The sequence below is a fragment of the Zonotrichia albicollis genome, chromosome 5, assembly GCF_047830755.1.
Source record: "Zonotrichia albicollis isolate bZonAlb1 chromosome 5, bZonAlb1.hap1, whole genome shotgun sequence".
Lineage (NCBI taxonomy): Eukaryota > Metazoa > Chordata > Aves > Passeriformes > Passerellidae > Zonotrichia > Zonotrichia albicollis.
Window position 1 is genome coordinate 1,827,722 of NC_133823.1, and position 23,293 is coordinate 1,851,014.

The window sequence follows — 23,293 nt, forward strand, 5'->3', positions numbered from 1 at the left end:
GCAAAACAGCCCTCGTGCCGTCACCTCCCTGCGGCCAGCAGAGCCAAAACCTTTGCTCCCAGTTGGCGCCGGCTCCCAGCTCCACGTATTGGATGGGAGGGCACAGGAGCCTTGGACACACAGCCCACAAAGGGTGCCAGCTCTGCTCACTGACCCTGACCCACTGTGGGACCAGGGGCATGATGTTCACTGTGTGAAGGGGAGATATTTGGGTTTTTCACAGATGCTGAATGCCACATTAGACCCAGATGCCATATTAAATCAGAATTCACACACCAACACAGTAACATTGCCTGGCTGTAAAGCACTGCACCCACTGCAAAGGTGCCAGTTGTGGTGGGTGAAGGGCATCAGCTCTTCCCCTTAATTCTGATCTAGCAATTGCTGAAGGAATTCAGTGGCCAAGTTTATACCAAACCAAAGGATCCTCTTATAAAAGTGACAACACTGCCAACACTTGTTCAAAGTACTGCTCAGGATTTGCAGCAGCAGTCACCTTTTACCTGCTTGTTAAATAATGTCCTGGCAGCTGCCAAGTCCTTCTTGCACAAGGAGCTCTGTCCTGCAGACACCCCTAAATCCAAACTTTTTCAAGCCAGGTTTTGTATGACCACTTATATAACACTTGAAGTTGCCAAGGGTTGAAAGGCAGTCTATGAAGGCTGTCCATGAAGTCTCAAAAATGTGTGGAATAATCTGCCCCATAAAGCCAGATTCCTTTCTTTTGAGGGTTTCCTGTTGCTCATGGTTGGTGGGGTTAGTAGAGATGCAGAGGAGAAATATGACTTTTTCTTACCATTTCTATCCTTGAACACTGAGCCCAAAGTGGCTTTCAGTGTTGGATGTAACCATTATGACCCAAAGAAACAGCATGGAGTTGTGTCAGGAGATGCTTAGCTTGGATATAAAGAAAATGCACGTCACCCAGAAGATGCTGGGAACTGGAACAGGCTCCCCAGCAAAGTGGCCACAGCACCAAGCCTGGCAGAGTTTGAGGTGTGTTGGGATAATGCTGCCAGACACACTGTGGGCTTTTTGGGCTTCTCCTGTGTAGGGCAGGGAGTTGAGCTTTGATGATCCTTGTGGGTCCTCCCCAGTTCAGGATATTCTATGATTATATGATTTCTAGACCAACACAACCACATTTGTATAACAATGCTCACCAGGCTCAGCTGAGCATCTCCTCCCTCTTGCCCCACATCAATAGAAATACTCAGGCTAACCCATCAGTCTTTGCATGGCTGGGTAAAATCCCTTTGGCAGGCTGGTTCTGGCTGCCATGGTTCCCATTCATCATCTCTTCTCTAACTAGGATATCTCCATACCAAAATATGGCCAAAACAGAAACTTTCTGCCCAAACCAAGGTGGCCAAGTGCAAACCAGGTCCTGTTAATAACTCCCAACAATGTGCCCCCGAGGACGTGCCTCAGGGCAGACCCAAGCATGTTGGTTTTTTCTCCTCCTGTTGTCACTTGAAGTGCTCTGGAGACCTGTGCAGAATGAGAGTGGCTGGCCCTTGTCCTGCTGCTGTGGAGAATGGGGGCTCAGCATTGTAAATCCAGGTTAGTGTTGGCAAAGGTGCTGGTGGGCTGCTGCAGACAGAGCCCAGAAAGCAGGTTAGCCTGTCAGCAAAGGAAGCAAATCTCAGCCTAAACTGTGCAGCAGATATAAATATGTAGATGTTGAAACAAAAATCACTGCCTGAACTTTTTGATATAGTAGTACAGGAAAAAGAAATCTGCATTGTTTCTACCCTCCACCTTGTGCTGAGATGGGGCATCTTGGAGTCTGGGACAGCAGTGCTAATCAACCCATTAACCAATGTGCATCAACCCAAATCACACATAAAGCCTCATAAACCCACATGTATGAACACAAATCCCTCACAGAGTTGCATGCAAAGGTCAGGACTGGCCTTGAACCCTTCCTGTGTCCTTAATCCCCACCCAGGGCTGTCTGACAGATGCCAGCACCAACACCTCCCTACAAGCCACGTACCTTTGGCAGGGATCACCTTTTAGGGGAGCTCTACTGTGACTCAAAGCACTTTTATTACAAATCCTGGGCTGAGCCCAGCTTTTCCAAGCTGGAAGGTGAGACACAGCTTGTGACAGTGTTCACAGGGGTTTTCAGGTGAGGGAAGAGACGAGGATTTGACTCCATGTTTCAGAAGGCTTGATTTATTATTTTATGATATATATTACATTAAAATTATACTAAAAGAATAGAAGGAAAAGTTTCATCTCAGAAGGCTAGCTAAGCTAAGAATAGAAAGGAGTGAATAATAAAGGTTTGTGTCTCGAACAGAGAGTCCAAGCTAACTGGGCTGGGATTGGCCATTAATTACAAACATCCAAGATGGGCCAGTCACAGATGCACCTGTTGCATTCCACAGCAACAGATAACCATTGTTTATATTTTTTTCCTGAGGCCTCTCAGCTTCTCAGGAGGAAAAATCCTAAGAAAGGATTTTGAATGAAAGGATGTCTGTGACAACAGCTCACCTGGTGATCTGCTGCCTCATCTCCCTTTGCTGCTGCATTTATAGGATTCCTTCTCTCCCTCCACAACTCTGGGGTCTTGAAAACCATCTCCTCCTTCCCATAAATAACTAGGAGATCAAAGCAAGAAAATGTGGATTCCTCTTCCTGGGTGCTGATGAATCAAATTCTCATATATAAACTATAAAGAGAGGGTTCCCACCTTGGTTTTCTTGGATGTGGTATTTCATGGACTCAACCATATTTCAGTGGAAGTTTCCTCTCTCCTGCCCCTGCCCTGCTTCATGTCACAGTGGCACCAATTACACTGCAGCTGTAAGATGGGCATTGTCATTATTAGTAATTGTATTCACCCACTCCATATAAAAACATCAGCACAGGAACATGAATGATTTGTGTAATGATATATTTGCTGTTATTAGGACCTAATATGTTATGCCTGTAATTACATACTATGCCCCATATAATAAGCTTGGAATTGCTGTGTAAATTTTGGGTAATTGAGGAAAACTGTGCTACAAACAGGTCCCCCTAGACCAAGTTCAGCATTCACTACCAGGAAATAACCATTATTAAAGGTTCTGCAATAGACAAAACACTAGACTAGGAGCTAAAAGCCTTGGGATATGTAACAGCAATGAAGAGAAACAAATAACCAGTGCAGGAGAGCAAGAGGAGCACCAGTCCAGGCAGTGCCATCCCTGGGGAATATTTCTTCTAACTCTGGTTTCAGGAATACTCCAGCAAAGGAATTTCCAGAGGGTGCAATGGGAGCTGCAAGTAGCATAAACCCATTCAGATGCAACTGTTTCAGAGGATTTAGAAGCCATGCTCCTCATTACAAAGGAAGTTAAAATGCTCACATCTAGATTAAAAGTCTGCCAGAGGTCATCACAGCTTAATGCATAGTCAGGCTTTTCTGAATCGGCAGGAGACGTTGACATTGATTAAATTTATCCTCTCCTTCACAGGCCCAAGAGCTTTTCCAGATTTCAATGCATTTTTTGGTGAAGCTGATCTTTCCTGTCCTCACTGCAGTATCTGTACTTCTTCCATCTAAAATCAATAGGCACAGCATGGTCCCCCATGGGCTCCTTGCAGTTGTGAGGATGGGACGTGATGGGGAGAAATGAGATCAGCCACTTTTATGGCCCAGTGAATAGTTGTGGGCTTCAAGGGCTCTCTCATGGTCATGAACCTCCGAACAATTTCTGATTGTTCAAATTTCACTGCAGCCTTCCAGCTTCGTCATCTGCACTGCCAACTTCTATTAAGGTTCCATTAAAAGGCAATGAAACACAAGGGCCTTTTACAATACCCTTGACAAAACAATTTCCCTTTCTGGATACAGTAAAAATTTTCAGCCAAAAATACAACTTTTTGGTTAAAAAAAAAAAAAAAAAGAAAGGGAGACAATGTCAAGCAGATCAAAATATTTCATAAAATGCTGTCAGATTGTCTCAGCCAGAAAAAACAATCCAGAAAAGGCTAATTTTCAAATCAAAACATTGATTTTTCTCTCTGCCTATCATAATTACATTTGTTTCCACTTGCTTATGAAAAGGCCTAGGTATCAGACAATATTTCTTTTTGTGTAGAGTAAGTGTTTTATTCAGATCAAAGTGTTTTCCACAACACTTTGTCATTGATAGGTATTTGGCAATTTAATTTTACTATTATTAGTGCACCTTTTCCTTCAAGGATCACTTTATGTGTAACCACACATAGCAGCAGAGAAGGGCAAATGCTGCCCTCAGATATAACCAGGTGCATTCAAGCAAATCCTGATTGAATCAAAATGTGTTATAAAAGTTAAGGGCTGGGGGGGGAGGATAAAATTTAACCCAAAGTTACACATAGAATAAGCTTGCCCAAGACACTGCTTCAAAAGTTTTAACCCACAACACACCAATATCTTATAAAATCCATGTCCTTTTGTATCAATATTGAAACAAGTGTGATTTAGGGGCATCAGTGTGCTGGATCTTTCTGAAGCCCAAGGGATTTCTCAACATTAAGTACAAGAAACCGGTTTGGTGTGTCAGGGATGTCAGAGTGCCAGGGATGGGTTTTGTGCATGGAAAGATCATTTACTTCAAACACTGGTGGGTAGTAAAATGGAGGTCCTGTCCCCATGAGGATGTTCCCTCTGATAAAACCATGGAATCAAGGATCATTAAAGCTGGAAAAGGCCAAGTCCAGCTTTTGACCAAATACTAATATGAGCCAGATCACAAAATGCCTCACCTGCTTGTTTTCTGAACACTTCCAGGGATGGACACTCCACCACTTTCCTGGGGACCCCACTCCAGTGCTTCCGGTGAAGAACTCCTTCCAAACACCCTGGCCCCCATCCCAAACACGTAAGAGAGTGTAAACCATGGGTTTAACTTTAGGGGTCTTTGCAAGGAAGCAGAAGATCCCATTGCTCTACCCCTTTCTGTGACACACGTTTTAATGGCATATAACTCATTAATTACACCATAAATCACTCCTGGGCTTGCTGCACAGACAAAAAGCAAGGGAGTTGTTTTGGAAGAAGGCTGGGAGGGCTGAAAGTGAGCCAGGTTGGCCAGAGCCATGGACAGCCTTGAGCCAGCAGAAGAGAGAAAGGAGCTGTGGGGTGAGCAGGCTCCAAGCAGCCAGGCTGAGAGGGTAGAGCTGTCCCACCTCATCGGCAGCACACATTGGAGCAACCCCGAGGCTGACATGAAATGAGAGTGTGTGCTCCTTGCAAGGGCAGCGCCTCTTTGGTGAGCTGAAAGGAGCAGATCCTGCACAAAAACGCTGCAAAATGGTCACGAGTCCTCCACAAGGCATATATTTATAAAAGCTAAAAGAACACTGGAGATCAGATCTCCACTCTGGAGTCTCCTGACTTCTCCACGATGGAGTTTATAGCCTCAGGGTGGCTTACAGACATACACTGCCTCAATACTGACTTGAGTTTTACAGACTGCACATTTGCAGGTCTGCAGTTCAAAACTAATTGCTGTGACCTCACATAAAATAGTCATAATCAACTATCAATAATACTTTGGGAACTGAGGGGAAAAAGAAAGGGAAAATGTTCATTCTTAGTAAAAGCTGGTGCTGACGGTCAGGAAATTGAACCTTCTGCAAGCATTAGTCACAGGAGCCAAAAACATTGCTGCTGAGTGTTTCTGGGGAGCATATGCTTCATATATTGAAAGATATTCTTCTATATCAAGTCTTTGTAATTACAGAGACATGGCAAATAAAGGCAGAAATCATAAAGATTTCCTTTTCCTCTGGTAGATAATCAGTCCAGGGTGTATTTATGTACAAGCAGAGAGCTGTCTCCATCCAACCTCTCTGCTCCCTGCATCTCCAGGACACAGAGTCTGAGGAGCAGCTAGCCGGTGTTCCCCTGATGAATCAAACCATTTGCTGCAGAAACACAAGATGTAGGGCCAATATTTTCAAAAGCTGCCTTTAAAACTCTGGCAGCAGTTTAGTGTGGTCATGTTTCCGAGTGTGAAGTTCTCCATGTATGAATGCTTGCACTCAGGATTTATTTGCTTGGACTGCACTCATATCCGTGCAGGGAGTATGACCGTGAGCACAAAGTTTTCCATGTGCTATCTGCTAGATGGGGAAAATGAGTTTAAAGGATTAAAAGCCAGGTAAGGACTAGAAATCTGGTGAGGATTTGTAGCTCCAGGGTGGTGTTTAGGGCTTTAGGGCAGTCAGTGAATTAGAGGAAAGGGGAAAAAATGACATTTACAAACCCAACAGCTTTGCTACATTCAGTACTACCTTTCTTTCCTTGCACTTCACTTAAAGTGGAGGAGCAGTGTCTTTCTGTGGACACCTGGAAGCACAGCAGCACAAAGCACAGTGCACAGATCCCAGAGCTGACCTCAGAGCTGGAAATGGTCTGGCCACATCAGCATCATCCAAAATCAAAACTAATTAGTCCTTCTGGGAGCACATCAGCTCCAGTTATGTGATGTTAACATGACATGAGACTGCAGTCAGGGCCTGAATGGGGACCTGCTGTCTGGGGGCACTAAACCTTTCTGACTTTGCCTGGGGGCTCCTTGCACGCCCCTTCCTCACACCTCGTTTGTTATCCACTGTGCTTAGAAGGGAAAGGCCACTGCTCAAACTGAGCAAGATGTCTGCAATGTGTATTTTTGAATGTTCTGTGATGTGCAGCATCTCACCCACAGGGCAGGACCACACCACACTGTGCAAACTGGAAAGATGCCACCTGCCTCAGCCCACAGTCAAATCCACCTATCTCTGTATCACCCCCATTTTGAGCCTTTTCTACTTTTAAAGAAAAGCCAGATTTAATACAGAAATAAACCCACCAAGGGTCCTGCAGTTTTCATGGAGAACAGCGTGCTTGCTCAGGAAGCGTGAAATTAAAAGCTCTGGAGCGTGCACTTGCCCAGCTCCCCATCACATGCACCTCACCAGCTCTGCAGCAGGGCAGGAGCTCAGCCACCAATTCTCTCCATGGCCTCATCCTGCAAACATGCACCCCTGCAAGCGAGGCTTACTCATGGAAACACTATGCCTGCATTCCCAGCAGCGAGCACTCAGGAGGAACCTGCTCCCTGGGCTGCCCTGGGGACACGGCTGGCACCTGGCGCTGTCCCAGAGTCAGCCTGGCACCGTCAGCAGGGCTCCAGCAGCACAGCAAGCCACCAAGCCCGGCCAAGAAATCCCACGTGCTCCGAAGGACACCCTCTGGCCGTGATGAGGACTCACTTGGATGGTTTCTGACAGCACAGGACACCAAAATCTCTTCTCGAAATAAAGTGGCTCCAAACAGCTTCCAAGAGGCTCCAGAAACATGCCCAGGAGCTTTACTAAAAGCAGCTTGCCTGCCTCTCCATCCCTGTGTTACCAGAGCTTTCTTTGTGGTGTGCCTTCCTTCTCCTTATGAAAATCTGGATGTTGGAACAGACACCATCAACAGCCTTCATGTCCTCTGGGCTGGGCATGAGACACACGAAAAGGACTCCTGAGAGCTGAATCCCAGACTACAGCAGCCCCTCACATGTCTTCAAGGCTAAGTAGTGGCCAGTGTCCTGCTCCTGAACATCTCAGACACAGCAGGGCAGCAGAGCCCTCACCCCACAAAAGGTTTTCTGGGGCAAGACTGGACAACACCAGGTCTGGAAACTCTGTCACCTGTGAGGGTTCTCAGCTCAACCCATGGAGGTTTGATGCTATGGAAATAACTGTGTGCTGTGACACATCACCCTGCCATCCCCTGCTGGGAGGCTCTTCCCATATGGAAGAGAAGAAAGCCAAGGCACCTGCTCTTCTTTGAGAGATGACATTCCAAAAATGTCACTTGCTCGCAAACCTAAGAGGGTCCAGATTTTCACAAGGAGAACAAAAGCATACCACAAAGCAAAATTTGGTGACACAGGGATGGAGAGACAGGCAAGCTGCTTTTAGTAAAAGACTTGTGACCCCTGGAGAGAATCCCCCTTGGGTTTGAGGGGTTCAGGCACTTCCTATGACCTCATACACGCCCTATGGACCACGGTGTCTCCATGGGGTTCAGGGAGCCCCTGCCGTGGCTCCATCTCTGTTGGTCACAGTGCCCCAACACACACATGTAACGCATTCCAGACTCCTCTGGTTTGACAGATGAGTATTTTGACAGCTCAGAGAAAACATTTTGCAAGATGCACAGTCAAAGGCTCTTTCAAGGCGGGCTGTTGTGGAAAGCCGCGTGAGCTCTCCAAGGCGCTATCGCTCGCTCTCTCTGCCAGCCGCGCTGATGAAAGCTCCCTGTGCAGGCCAGAAGATGCAGCAGGGAATAATACAGTCCTTTAAATAGCATCCTGGCTGGCTTGAGGAGGCCACGGACGTTTTAACTCACTTATAATTTCCCTGTGGTTCAACCCTCTCTCCCGCAGCAGCCTGCTCCGGGCGCTGCGGCCAAGCAAAGGCTTGGAGAGCCTTGGGAATGGCATTAACCAACAACCCGTGACTGTACTGGGACTGCCCGTGCTCGTGTCCTTTCCCAAGCAATTCCCACCCTGGGTGTGCTGCTCAGACCTTCGTTACCTGGAGGAATTTGGCACAGGAAGACACAGCACTGAGATCAGCAGAGGAGACCTTGTTCCGCCCATGACTGAGCTCAAAGAGATGATTGCTGCAGTGACACAAGGCACTGGCCAGAAAATGCTCCCCTAACATCTTCCATGTGACATTTTTCCAGAGGCAACGCCAGCCAAAGAGGTCCCTGAATGTTTTCCTCCTTAGGTCCTGTTCAACTATCTGTAAAGCAGGTCAGTGAAAGAAAACACTTGGCACCAAAGAGGGGGAATCAAAATAAGTGAGATTTAAAGAAATTGCACACACGCCATTTTTGCAGCACAACCCATGGGCAGCAGTTTTGGCATGGCTGCAGGACAGAGAACTGCCAAGCAACAGGAGGAAAATGTGTGGGGCTAAGAAGCATTGGGAGTCCCTTCAAGCAGCTTTGCTCAAGGGACTGAGTCCTGAATAATGAGGAGAAGAAGATGAGGGCATCATTGAGAGGTTTAGAACTTCCATATAGAAAGAATTATTCAAATTAATTCCCAGCCTCATGCCCCACAGGAAATGTTGAAGAAAATCTTGAGATTCAGTGGCAACACCAGCCTAAACAAAAAATAAAGAGAGGAAAATTTATTTGGGGAAAAAATATCAAAAGGATCATTTTCTCTGCTGAAAGCTGAAATTCTTCCACAAAAGAGTCATTTTGCCACTCCCCAAAAAAACCAGAAAAAATACCAGCATTTTCCATTTTAATGGTTGCCTCATTGTCTTCAATGTTCTTTCTGCAAAGCCTCCCAGCCCTGCCCTGGCCTCCATCAGCTCTTCAGGACAGAAGGTTTCTCTTTTGTGCAGTTCACAGCACACAGTGTCAGTGTTTTAATCAGGTTGTATTGCTGATGGCAACACCCTGACGCTGCCATAGCTTCAGAGCTCTGTGATGCTGAAAGTGTGTGTTACCAGAGCATGTCCAAGGTTCTGGGCTTTCTCCCTGTTCTAATTTCTTCTTGCTTTTCACCACTGCCCCAAAATATGTCAGCTTCTCATCCCAAAGGTTTTGTGCTGTGGAAATAACTGTAATATTTTTTGTGAAGCAAATGGTGTCAAACAGCCTCAACACAAGTGTCCCATATTTTACAGGGGTATTTTAGGGACTGCCTCTTAAGTTTTATCAGGTGTTTTACTTTGTTGTGCAGGTCTACAAAGGATATTTTAAATCACCCATCTTGTCATGGGTTTTTTTGCAGATCTGAATGATTTTTGTTGCACAGATCTATCAGCAATCTGCTCAAATTTATTATATTAGAAAAAAGGTTTATGGAAGTCTCAGCATAACCAGATCTTCTTTTATCTGGGAACATCTGGTTTGTCTATAAGCCTTTACCCCGAGAAAAGCAGTTCTTTGTATTTTTCACAAAAAGAAATTTGGCCTCTTCCTCACTTATTTTGTGTTTGGGAACAGATAATTTGCTTTAAGCTAAGCATGGTCAGGGTTCCTCAAACTTAAAGCACAACTCTGTTTGCTACAAATCCATCTCCATGGAGCACTTCCAGCACAAGAAAAAGGCATCAAAACAGTTTTTAGTGGGAGCTGGACAACTTTCACTCTTCCAGCTGCAGCTGCATCAGAAGGAACCATTCTGAAATATCATGGCCTTTCTGGTGACAATGAGTGCAGGTGGCTTTCCATCCCCTTTCCAAACTACAATTGCAGCAGCTCCAGCTTTTCAGGCTGTCAAACAGCCCTTGGCAAGTCTGTGGTGAGGGTGCCCCATGCCCTGTCACCAGCACAGTGGGGACCAGGGCACGCTGACAGCACTCCCCATGGGGATTGGACCCATGGCAAATCAGTGTCAGCACCAGGCATGGCCCTGCTGCTGTAGGACTTGCCCTTGATTGCAAGGGTTTGCTCACAAGAGAACAGATTTGGTGTTGGGTTTGATCTTCCCCAGCACCTGTTTAAAACATTCAGTGCTCACAGTACTCACACACGGAGTTACTCTGCACTCAGATTTTGATGAGGTCGTGTCATAAAATCCCCACATGGTTTGGGATAGAAGGGGACCTTGAAGATCATCTGTATCCAAGCTCCCAGCCACGGACAGGGACACCTTACACTAGTCCAGGTTGTTCAGAGCCCCATCCAACTTGGCCTTCAGAACTTCCAGTGATGGGTTCAGCTGTCATTTCTCAGCTTCTCTGAGAAACCTGTGCCAGTGCATCACCACCTGCAGAGTAAATTGTTTCTTACTCATATTGAATATTAACCTGCCCTCTGCCATTTTGAAGCCATTGCCCCTTGTCCTGTCACTCCTTGTGAAAAGTCCCTCTCCAGCTCTCTTGTAGCCCCTTTAGGTACTGCAAGGTGCCATAGGCCCTTCCCAGAGCCTTCTCTTCTGCAGGCAGGGCATCCCCAGCTGTCCCAGCCTGTCCCCACAGCAGAGGGGCTCAGCCCTTGATCACCTCTGTGGCCTCCTCTGGCCTCGCTCCAGCAGGTTCAGATCCCTCTGCTGTGGGGGGCCCAGAGCTGGACACAGCACTGCTGGTGGGGCTTCATGAGAGCAGAGCAGAGGGGCAGAATCACCCCCCTGACCTTCTGGGCACCCTTCTTGTGGTGCAGCCCAGGACACAGTTGGCTTTTTGGGCTTCACGTGCACATTGACAATCTTCTTTGGGGGCTATGTTGAGCTTCTCAACCACCAACACCCCCAAGTCCTTCTCCCCAGGGCTGGTCTCAACCCATTCTGCACTTACCCCGTGTTTGTGCTCGGGGTTGCCCCGGGCCTGGCACACACGGAGGTGCCATCCAGGGACTTCAGTGACATTTGTGACCCCCAGCCAGGAGGAAGCAGCCTGAGAGCACATCCACGGCTCAGCTGCAGGGGCCTGCAGCCCAGAGAATTAAGCATTCAACAACCACTAAACTCCAACATAGACAGTAGGCGCCAAAATCCTCAGCTGTGGCTCCTTGGACTGCGCTGGATTTACGCTGATTTAATCCAGCTGAGGATCAGCACCAGCGGGCCAAGTCCTGCTGTCCTACCTCAAGCTGATGGCCAGTTGACGTGACTGATGACTGAGATTCCCATTTAGCCTAACTGGAAGCATGAGCAGGGCCTGTGTAGTGCTACCATTGTTGACTCCGGGCTTTTGTCTCGGGCTGTAACCGATAGGCCTAATAACCGAAATCATGCTGCATGCATTCATTCACCCTCTTCACAAACAGCATGTTATTGAGCTCCGTGGTGAAAAGGCATGCACAAACACAATGGGGCTGGGATTAAGCCCAGCTGCATTACCAAAGTAAATACTTTTGCTGCTGACAGTTTGTCTGTGGGGATTTGGAGAAAAGTTTTGTGCATCTACTTAGGCAACATATGGTTTTATTTTTCCTGTTAACAAAAACAGTAGTGGTCAAAAGTCAACACCCTCTGATGACTGTTCGGTGGCCAGTGTGGAATGGGCTTGGTGGTCTAAGTCCAGTTCCTTACATGTCCACAAAAAAAAAATCATCCTCTTCCTGCATTCCCGTCTCACTTGGCACTGCGGTTTGCAGGAAGCCAGGGGGGTTTTGAGGTTAATCTCATCTGTCCTCCTTTCTGATTGAAAGCAATGGGTGACGTGGTTTGGGTTAAGATACTCTGCTAGCTTCTTTCATTCCCCTTGTGATGAAAACCCCTCCACAATCTGTTTCCTTGAAGCCTGAGGAGAATCAGAATTAATCCGCATTAGCTGGCGGCCGGGGCATGTCAGCCAGTCAGACTTCTAAAGCAAACACACAGCCATGAGGAGGAGCAGCATGCCAAGAGCACAAATGGTCTGAATTTAGCCCTTCATCTCCAAGCTGAATGCACACTGTTCTCCAAAGATCTCTGCAACACTCAATCAACAGCTGGTCACCTCCACATCTGAAACCAAGAAGAAAACCCACTAGGGCCTGGCTTTGTATTTGGCCATGATTTCAGCAGGCTGGTAAAGGGCAAAAAGATTGGCTGAGCTGCCACAAGTGCCCATCTCACATAGCTCCAGTGAAGGAGCTGGCAGATACTGGCATTCAGCATTTTTGGGAAGAAAAAACCACCCCCATCATCAAACCCTCCGTAGGGATTCCCCTAAAAGATTTTAAAGCTTTTAAGGTGCAAACAGGTCTTGTCTACACTGAGGTAATGAGAATTACAGCAACTAGAGCACAACTGCTAACACTTAGCATCTGCAGGGTCAGAGGCAGCTCAGAGCTGGAAGGAGTGCTAACTAGATCCACCACATGAAGTAATTGTTTTTAAGGGAGTGTGTCCAAGCTGGAACACAGCGATGTAGAACATGCACACTCAGACAGGTGTAATCCCAGGCACAGTGGGTGGTAAGCAAGGCTGGAAAATCACAATTAGGAAGCCAAGATGTGTTGCCTAATCCAGGCTTCCCCACCAAGATGAAGGTAGATTTTTGAGGGCCAGATCCTGCATAATGCCCAGCTAGTCCTGTAATGTGTTTGCCACCCTCAGATGCTCCTGACATCTCTGGAAGCTGAAGGCTTGAAGGGTTTTGCAGGGGATGCTCAAACCTGCCCACAAACAGCCAGAAATGGGCAGAGAGCCGGGACTGGAGGGATTAAACCAGGCAGAGAAAGTGCTGCAGCTCAGGTTGACAGCAAATGGAGCTCAGAGATGGAACATCACAGTCCCACACACATCCATCTGCGGAGGAAAAAGGGAAAAGGCAGAAATTGTTTCTGCTCCTATGAAAGACAATTGGTGAAAACAAAAGCTTATCTCAACACTTTTCTGCAGAAGTTCAGGGGTTTTCATTCAAGAAGCAAAAACTGAAAAATGTTTGGTTTCTGGCAATCAAAAACTGGAAACATTTTGGCCAGAAATCAAAACAATTTGGGATTTCTGGTTTTTGGTTTTCATCTGGTTTTTTGCCAAACTTCTTAGCTTACTTTTGCCAAAAAACTGCACATTTCTCAAGCTTTTTCTTCCTCAATGAAAACCTTAAAATTGTTGTTGAAATTGGACATTTCCCACAGATTTTTGGTTTGATATTTTTTTTAAAGGCACCTTCAGCAAAAAGAATGTTTTGAATGAACAATTTCACCGAGGAGCTCTGTAAGTGGATCCATTGGAGGGACCGTCATACCCCTCACTTTTATCTCCTCTCCCCTCCTCTCTTCTCCCACCCAGGGGACTCAGGGTGGTGATCCTGGTCTGGTTTTGACCACCACAAAACCAGGCTTTAGAGCAGTGGAGCTGCCTTGGAGGACAGACAGCTCTGAGCTGGGAATGGCTTGAGCTTTTTCTGAGATACCAACTCTCAGAAAATAAAAAGTGCAGCAAAAAAAAAAAAATCTGGAGCCTGGATTCAGCAGTGTTTGTACTGGGAATATATTTGGGCATGTGGCTCTGGGAGAAGAAGCTGCTGGTACATGTCCTCCAGAGTGCCTAAATGTCAGTTATCCTCAGGTTTGTTAAAGCTGCTGGCCCTGGGTCTACCACAGAGAACTGGTACAATCTGTATTAATGTTCAAAGTTTGGCACAAAAAAGGTGGATGTGAAAGGTGGACAAGAAAAATTAGATATTATGGACTCCTGACATAAATCCAATGCTAGGGACTAAACAGAAAATGAAGAACACTAACATGTGTCTGCTCTGAGCACTGAACTTGGAGGTGGAACTGAAGGGCAAACCCAACTCAGAATGGAAAGGGTGTAGGCACCCTGTCTCCAGGGATAACTTTGATCTGACCCAACACTGAAACCAGAAACTGCACAGAGGAGAAGGAAATCTGGACTGGAGTCAGAGTGCCAGAGTTTCACACTGCACCTTTACAAAGCAAACTACAATAAAAAGTTGGACTGGGCTTTGAATTTCAGTCATCCAACCAAAGGGATCTTGGAGCCCTTGTAAGCAGAGCCATCTCATGGCTGCATTTCCCCTTTAAGTACCCCATTTTTCTTGCTTTCAAGGCCTGTTTGGGTGTTTTCTGTGGTTGTTGTTTGATACTCGGCCAGAGCAGGCAGAGGGAGACCAGGAGAAGGAAAGACAGCACAGGCAAGGCAACCACACGTCAGTGGTGAGTGGAAGAGTGGGAGAGGAAGAGGAGAGGTGAAGAGTCTCAAATTTAGGCAAAAATGGCATTGCCACACAGCAAAAATGCCAACTTGGAGGACTTTCAGCAGGACATTTGGAGAGATCAGCCAAGACAAGAACTGCTGGCAGAAGGAGATGGATTTGGGGTGGGTTGGAGAAGGGGAGGAATAAGGAATGTGTGGGTGAGGAGGAGAGAGGTCATCAGCTGGTTATGAGGATGGAGGTGTTGTCAGGATTTGGGGATGGGTCAAGGATAAGGAAGAGGGTCTGAGGGGCTGCTAAATGCTCATAATCCAGGCAATAAAGGAGTAATGAGGGATTATGAGGGGACTGAGTGGTCAATGAGGAAGAGGAGCAGATAAGGGGTTTTCTTTTCTTTTTCCGCATTTGGATAATAATGGCCCTTTACACTCTTTTAACTCTGATTTTCAGCAAAGTTTATTTAAGCTTTGACACAGTGCAATGCTGTCACCTGAGCCGTGGTTAACAATGCTGTCTCCTAAGCCCAAGGCAAGCAGGGCAAGGGGAATAAATTAGTTTAAACCTCTGCAAAGTTTTCCCAGTTGCAACAGGGCGAAAGCGCAGGCACAATAAATTACTGCAGTTCAGCTCTCTGGTAATTCAATGTCTGAATTCTCCAAACACAGAGGAGACACTCTGTCATTGATGCAAACCTAGGAACAAGCTAAAATAACAGCACAGGCTGTTTTCAGACGCTCTGACATGGAGCAGTTAGCTTGGGTGTTGAGCTGGAGCTGCTCGTGGTGAAAGCTTCACAAATGGAGAGGTGGGTGAAATGCCAGACAGCCCTGGGACAGAAGGAAATGTTTATATTGATTTATTCTGACATTTTGAACTGTGATGTCCTTGTCATAAAGCCCGCCTCAGGCGTGGGTGTTACTTGGATGGTCCTGATAGCGAGAAAGCCAAGAAGGGGAAACTGAGGCAGGGCACAGACCTGACACCCAGCTGCACAAACCCCTTTTGTGGCCCTTTATCGGGGCTGTTTTCTCCCATTGTGTACTCACATAGTTAAGAGGATCTAGGAAGCTGCGACTGCTTTGCTTTCCAAAGCCTTCACTCAGGAAAAGACTAATTAAGTGGCTGTGTTATTACAGCAGGTCCTGGAGCCTCGGAACACAACCAGCGGCGATTAGGCAGGCGTCAGCTACTGGGCGGCATTTCCCACTGCCCAGCTGTGTAATTATCGCCCAGCTCAGCCAAAATCCTCCGGCAAAGACAGCCAGCTGCGGGCTGCGGGGCTGGGAGATAGCGCATGGCCAGTGGAGAGAGAAAGAACAACCTCCTCTCTGTGTTTTTCCAAAAGAAAGGGCACTGAAGAGAAGCGCGCACATTCCTGTGTTGGAGCAGATGGCAATGATAGTTTTTGGGGAGCTCCTGGAATAGGAGTCAGGGGTGCAGCACAGCTAGCTGCACTTTTTTTGGAGATGTGAATATTCACTGCCTTCCTCGTTTAGGGGCATGGAGGTGGCAGATGAGAGCTGCTAAGGAGGGAGGATCTGCTGCATTGCTTTGTCTCGGGTTGCTGTTGACAATTGCTGCCCCGAGATGTGCAGGGTGTCTCTGCTTCGGCCCGTGCAACTAAAGAACGAGTCTGGACTCTTCACTTTTCGGTCTTGAGGTTGTTTATTAATTCTTATCTGTAAAATTTTCTTTCTGCCCAGCCGAGATCTGCTCAGCAGGGCAGCCACAGGCACTCTGTGTTGTCCTTTTATACTACAAACTATGTATATCATATTTACACCTAATTCCCAATATCCATCACCTATGTTAGACAGTGCACTTCTACTCTAAACCAATCCCAAAGTGCCAACATCACTGCCAGAAATGGAGAGCAAGAAGAAGAAGAAGGAGGAAGGCTGGACATGCCCAGATTCCTCCATCTTGTCCCCATAACCCCCATACCAAAATTCCTAAAATCTACATTTTCACCCTGTGATCATTTTGTTATCACACCATTCAAAGCTGTGTGAGTTTCACGTCCTCATACAAAGCTGGTAACTTGCTCCAGGAGTAAAAATCAAATCCCCAGGTGTTCTGGGCAGCGTGCCAGGGTCTCTGAGCCCCTCAGAGGGGTCCTCAGCAACTCTGGACACCCAGAGGGATGTGCTGAGTTCCGACAGCTTTGAAATGTGGACCCCATGATGCAGCATCGTCCCTGCAGGGAGAGGCTGAGGGCTGTCTTTGACAACCCCAATAAAGCACTGAAGTGCACTTTGAGCAGTGGAGAAGCTTTGGGTTAGTTTCTAGAAAAGATTAGATTTCCCTTGTCTGTGACCCTGACAAACCTCTTGCCTCAGTGTCCCCATCTCTAAGGGGAAGATGTCTGTGTTAGGTACCCCAGGCCACATCCATGATGCCTTCAGTCAAGCTGTGCAGAACCCAGACCACCACTCAGGAGCTCTCTTCTGTCAGATGCACCTTCAAGAGATGTCTTCCTTGTCTGTGGTCAAAAGCCAATGCACAAAAACATTCGTTTCCACTTATGTGTGGTAGCTCCCTTCCCAATTTCATATCATCATTGAAAGCTTTCTTTTCACTTACATCTGAATTTAGTTGGAGGAATCCTCTCTCTTCCTACAAACAGCCTGACAGGTCCCTCACAAACAGTGTTTGCTTGGCAGAGCCTGCAAGCAGGGCCAGATCTCACCTGACCTGCTGCATGAAGGACCCATCTCATCCTAAATGTCCCAGCCCCAGCCTCCCACTGCATGCTCAGTGCCTGTGCAAATCTGCCAACCATTACTAAACCCCTTCTCAGAGGGCTCTTCAACCCACAAATCCATTTACTGAAATTGCCTGACACACGGCCTGGATGCATAACAGAGAGTGTGACCTTCCAGCCATCAAGCATTGCTAATATCTCAACTATTCCAAGTGTTTAATAGCCAAATTTAATGCAGTGAGAACAATTTGATTGAATGCACAATATCTGTAGCAGCTAATTAACCACAGTAGCCCAGAGAGGTCTTGGACTTCATACAACCTTTCAATATAATTACAAATTTTTAACAGCAAAATGAATTTAAATCCAGTCTGACACAGCAATCCATCTTCATCTCCAGATAAAAGGTAGCACATGGGGTATTAACATTTAAACAAGAGCCATGGGCAGTGGAGAGAGACAAGGAGCATTAGCAGATGTGCTGAATTAATTACTAACAGCACCACAGGAGGAGGGGGGTGAGTACTTCACATTTTACAGGTCTGACTTACAACACAGCCACTCATTCTGCTGGCTTTGCCTGCAGAAATTAGACTTCATGTCAAATGCAAAGCCATTTAGGTCTACCTGTGTCTGCTCCACAGCTCCAGGTGTGTGATTCCTGACTCATCCTCCTCTTCCATGTGCTGCAGAGCTCACAGCAGCAAGCACAGATCATCACACCCCTGATTTTATTGGAGCTGTTCCCCAGAAAATGGGTCTGAGCACAACCTCCATTTCTCTGTACCTGGGTAAGCAGAAAAAAAACCCAAATTATCTTCTTGCTCCTGGCTTGCAGGGGGACACTCAAGGGAACGATTTACTCTCCTGTGAGCCATGCCTGGAGCTTCTCCTGAAGATTTCCTCCTGTCCCCTCTTCCTGGGCATGTTCTATGGCTTGCAGGGACATGAGGATTTGGGTACAAACCCTACAGGGTCAAAGTTTGAATTCACTTATTAAATTCATGATGGCAATTAAACTGGATTTTAGGACACTGGGTGGGATTCATGATCCCCTGATGGAGCATGCCAGGTAGTCTGGGGGATTTGGGGTCTGTGTTCATCCTCCATTGGACCTGAAATATTTCAGGAGAGGGTTTGGTCCATTCCACAAGCATCTTGGAGACCAAACTGTTGTTGGCATTGATGGATGCAGCAGGCATGGGGTAACTTCCATGCAAAGCCCTGACATTCAGCAGAGTCTGACTGAAAACTCAACAACCACGAGACACCTCCCCAGGCAACAAGAGGAGAACACAACATTTGCTGGTTTGGTTTGCTTTCTTGGTTTGAGACTTCTGCATTCAGAGAGCCTCTCCTAAAATCCAGGAAGGCAGGAACCAGATTTTAAGTGAAAGGTGAGATATCCCTGCTTCAACAGGCAACCCCCTGCCCTCAGCTGCTTGGATGAGGCATTTTCTGGAGCCTGCACTACTGTAAAGCCAGCACAGACAATTTTTGTGAAAGTGCTCCCAGTTTACACTGGTGTAAATAAACCAACATTAGACTCACAGTAAAGCAGACAAAAAACCCAATGAGAATAAAACACAGACATCCTACAATCATGGCAGTGAGCAGCACTGGTGAATATTTGTAGTTCTGGTGAATATTTCTAGTTCTGAATAAATAGTAGGACTTGAAGGAACTATTTGTTCATACTGTTGGGAACATTTTAGATTCCTACTTAGCTTGTATCTGTCAGAGACATTTTTCCCCCAAGAGCTTGTGAAGCATTGCCATAAAATGTAGATTTTTAATTGATGAGTTCAAAACCAGGATGACTCTGCCAAATGTGATAGCATCAGCTGGTGGTGTCGTTTGTCATTGTTACAGGCAAATAAGCCAGTGAGTTAATCAAAGGAGATGAAAAATGAGGTGGTTTCAGTTTTTGGAGTCCTGAATCCATGTCCTTCTCCTTTCTTCTCATCAGTCTAGGCCAAAATGCCAACAACACCAGCTGGCCAGTAGGCACTCATTCAAAAATCCAGTGCAGACAACACACAGCACATTCTCAGTTGTTAAAACCAAGGACAAACAGAAGGAGATGTTACTAAGCAGGAGACAAAGAGGAGGAGAAAAGCGTTCTCTGGAGAGTGCAGCTGAAGGAGATGAGCAGAGAGGCAGGCCCTGCTGCTCAGGCCAAGGCCCCTCAGGATCAAACATCACATGGGGTCTCTCTGGAAGGACAGAGTGGTGAAACATGTGCATTCAAGGACTCCTTGGACTACTGCATAAAAACAAGCAGAGATCAAAATCTGAGCGTTTGTGAATCCTGCTTGTCAGCACTTTTTGCTAACCCTATCAGTATCCCAACCATCAGGTGTTGTTCCACCCCACAGACACTGCTCTTTGCTTGCAGACAGGAAGATTTTCTTCCAAATTTTTGCTCTTTATATGCCAGTGCTGATGTTCAGCAGAGCCAAAGTAGGTGAGAAGATAATATTTGGTCCAAAGGTGTCCTGCTTATATCTCTTAGGTCCTTTGGTGGAAAGACAGGAGTTATTTCCCAGATGAAGGCCTAGCGGACTCCTACATGTCCAAGTCCATGGAGGAGTACAGGCCCTCCCAAATGAATCGCCACTGTGATCATAGAATAATAGAACATTATCCTGAGCTTGAAGGACCATAAGGACCAATGAATTCCAGCTCCTGGCCCTGCACAGGACAGCCCCAAGAATCCCAGAGGGTGCCCCAGAGCATTGTCCAAACACGCCTGAGCTCTGCCAGGCTGGTGCTGTGCCCACTGCCCTGGGGAGCCTGGGCAGGGCCCAGCCACCCTCTGGGGCAAAACCTTTTCCTAAGCCTGTTACCACTGCAAAGCTCATGTATGAGCTGAAGCCTTTGCATGGTGCCCTATGGTTGACCCCAGAACAAACCCAAGGTCTTCCAAGCCCATGACCAAGAGCATCTCTCTTCATTCTAAATATTTTGAAGGCATCTTCTCATAATTTTTCCCCCCCTGAGTCTATCCCCCACTACTTCTCCTAGCAAAGTTCACTGCAAATCCAGTCCCAATAGTCCTGAACTTACATGTATTTACAGGGAAGTGAAAGACTGAAACAGCATCTCCTGCACAGCTCTGTCCTTTTCCTCCACCCAACTGCCCTTACTCCAGCCACAAAAGCCCAGAAATCTGTAACAATTCTTATTCCTCCCGCATTTTCCCCTTTCTTAATTTTCCCTCTCTTTAACATGAAAATCCCACTTTACTTTCACTGTCCCTTGACATGAAGTTTGTTTATGCAGGATCAGAACAGATAATGAGGGAGGATCAGATACTTGTCCACAGCCAGCTGTGACTCCTTTAAACTCCATATTCCCAGTATCCTCACATTCAGAGATGAGAAAGTCTGGTGTGGGGGTACAGATGGAGCCAGGTGAACTACTCAGCTTTGCACTTTGAGATGCTGGGATAAAAAAAAAGCTGTTTTCTTCAACATGTGTGAAATAACTTCCTCAATAGATATAGAGTAAATGGAGAGAACAGTGATATTCTCTTTCTCAGAGCTTCCATAGTTTTAGGACTTTTAAGCTTGCTGCAGAAAAATAAGTGAAGACTTACCCCAGAACCCAAGACATCTGTGAAAAAAACACAAAATGGTAATTCAAACAAAAACAAAGCCATCTCTTCCAGGACTTGATCTTATGTTCTCTGAGTTTGACCTCCTCTCCACTAATGTGTATGAAAATACCCTCAACAATGAAACATTTCTTCGTAGGCAATTATCTTAATTTTTATTACACAGGAATTCCTTTTCCTGTCAGACGGGCTTTGGGTGAGCTGAGCACTGCACATGGCATCTCTAGTTCGTCCCAGCAGATATCACAGTGGATGATCTCACAGAATGTGCATTTCCTCTCCACAAAATTTCAGAATGGGACCACCTCCCTGCAGATTTCCTATAGCCCAGAAGGAGATTTTACCTGATTTGTCCCTCCAGCTCAGGGAGAGCAGTGGCTGGACTTGCTGCAAGCTTTTAGGAAGCAAAGGTTGAGCCAGGAGAGAGAAATGCTGCTGTAATAAACAAGTGGAAAGCAAATATATGCTGGAAAGAAGAAATAAACTGCAAGAAAGAAGCAGCATGAAGGAAATTTGGTATCATAACTGGTGGAGCAGCAAGGTTTTGTAGTTAGTAGGTATGAGCAAGATGTTTTTGCCTAAAATGCAGCAACAGCAGTGGCTTAGTGCATTTAGTAGCAATTGGCCTCAGAGATCAAATCATCCTACAGGGCTCAAGATCACCTCCTTTACCCCTGAATATCTTGAGCTGGTGTCTGTTAAGGGCTGTCTCTGCATCCCCAGGCCTGGCACTGCAGAGCAGTGGTTGTGGTCTCAGACCCCAGGGACCCTGTGCCAATGGCTCAGCAGCACATGAGCATGTTCCCTTTCTGAAAGCAGAAACCAAACCAAAACCGTGTGTCATCTTGCCAAAACTCACAACTCCACCCTAAATCTCATGACCTTTGGAACCTCAGATCCTAGCAGCAAGTCTTGTACCTCTACCTTTCTACTGAGAAAGGAATTCCTCTGTGGAGAGCACCCTGTCCCATACCGCCCTGCAAAAAGGGAAACAGGGAATGTTTTCACACCAATGAGCCCTCAGCCCCACTGAAGAGAGCCATTGTGGAGTGACTGCATTATAAAAGTTGTTAAGACCTCTTCCAGACCATAAAATATGCAGCAAAACAGAGTGCCAAATACCAGTCCTCTCCATGGCCCAAGACAAAGAGCTGCCCTGCAAAGCATTAATCCCTGCAGCTGCCCTGAACTATTCATGTCTCTTGGCTTTACGTAAGGAGCCATTCCATTCCAGCTACCAGCCTCTCCAAAACAGAGATTTGCAGAGCCTTTAACACAATTAAAGGTCATTCTGTCAACAGAAAACCCAAAGATTTGAATGGGAGGCTGCAACTTAGCAGAGCAGGCCAGACTATTTATCTTCAGTGGGGAGTCAGTTTACCCAAAAATGCAGTTTTGATTGTTTCTCCCTTACACACATCAACACCCCTTTCCTTCATCCAGCAGCTCCATGGGTACTACATTCACTTGGGCTATGAGAGACCTTGCATCAATTTCCTCCTTTTCCTGGGGCCATCTGAAAATCTCCCATCTTCCTGCCCATGACCGCGAGACCACAGGACAGAGCTTCACAATTAAACATTTCCAAAGCCCCAAGGGTTGAATGATTGAGGTCAGCACTGCAGGGGCAGCGTGCTATCCCCTGAACAGCCCCACACCAGGTCCTGCTGCTGCTGGGGATGACAGCACCCAGCTCCAGCTGCCCCCAGGGCAAGGTGGGCTGTAGGAGACACAGAAGCAGCTGCAGAAATGTGGGAAGCATCACGGTTTGCTGAGCCCTGTGCAAAAATACACTCCCAGTCTGGATACAGGCTGCAATGTGCCACCTGAGCCACCCTGTTAAAGGGCTCTGCTGGGATTTTTCAGTTTCTCTCACTGACACTATTAAACCTTTCATACATCAACATGAATATGCCATGGATGGGGTGTCCCTTTCCATGGCATCCTTGTTGGTGGCAAGGAAGTTGGAACTACCTGCTCTTCAAAGCTCCTTCCAACCCAAACCATTCTATGATTCTGTGAATATTGGGAAATTTAATCTACAGGCTGGAGAAAAAGCCTTCATGGGCTCTCCTTCTATGGCAGAAAAGATTCTTAGGGTTTCATCACACAAAGTTCTAAGAAGTAGATTTGAAAAACATCTTTTGCCTGAAGATAAAACATTTTTATTTAAACCAAAGGAACATTTTGTCTTGACACAAGAATGGGGTTTTTTTTTTATTTCATGGGTTTTTGAAATAAAGCTACAAATTTTAAGCTTGGCCACAGGAAGACCTAAATTTTTTACAAATGTTGGGTTCTGTAGCTAAAGCACACAAACAAACAAACAAGCAAACAAATATTTGTTTCTCACAGCTCAGCTTCTC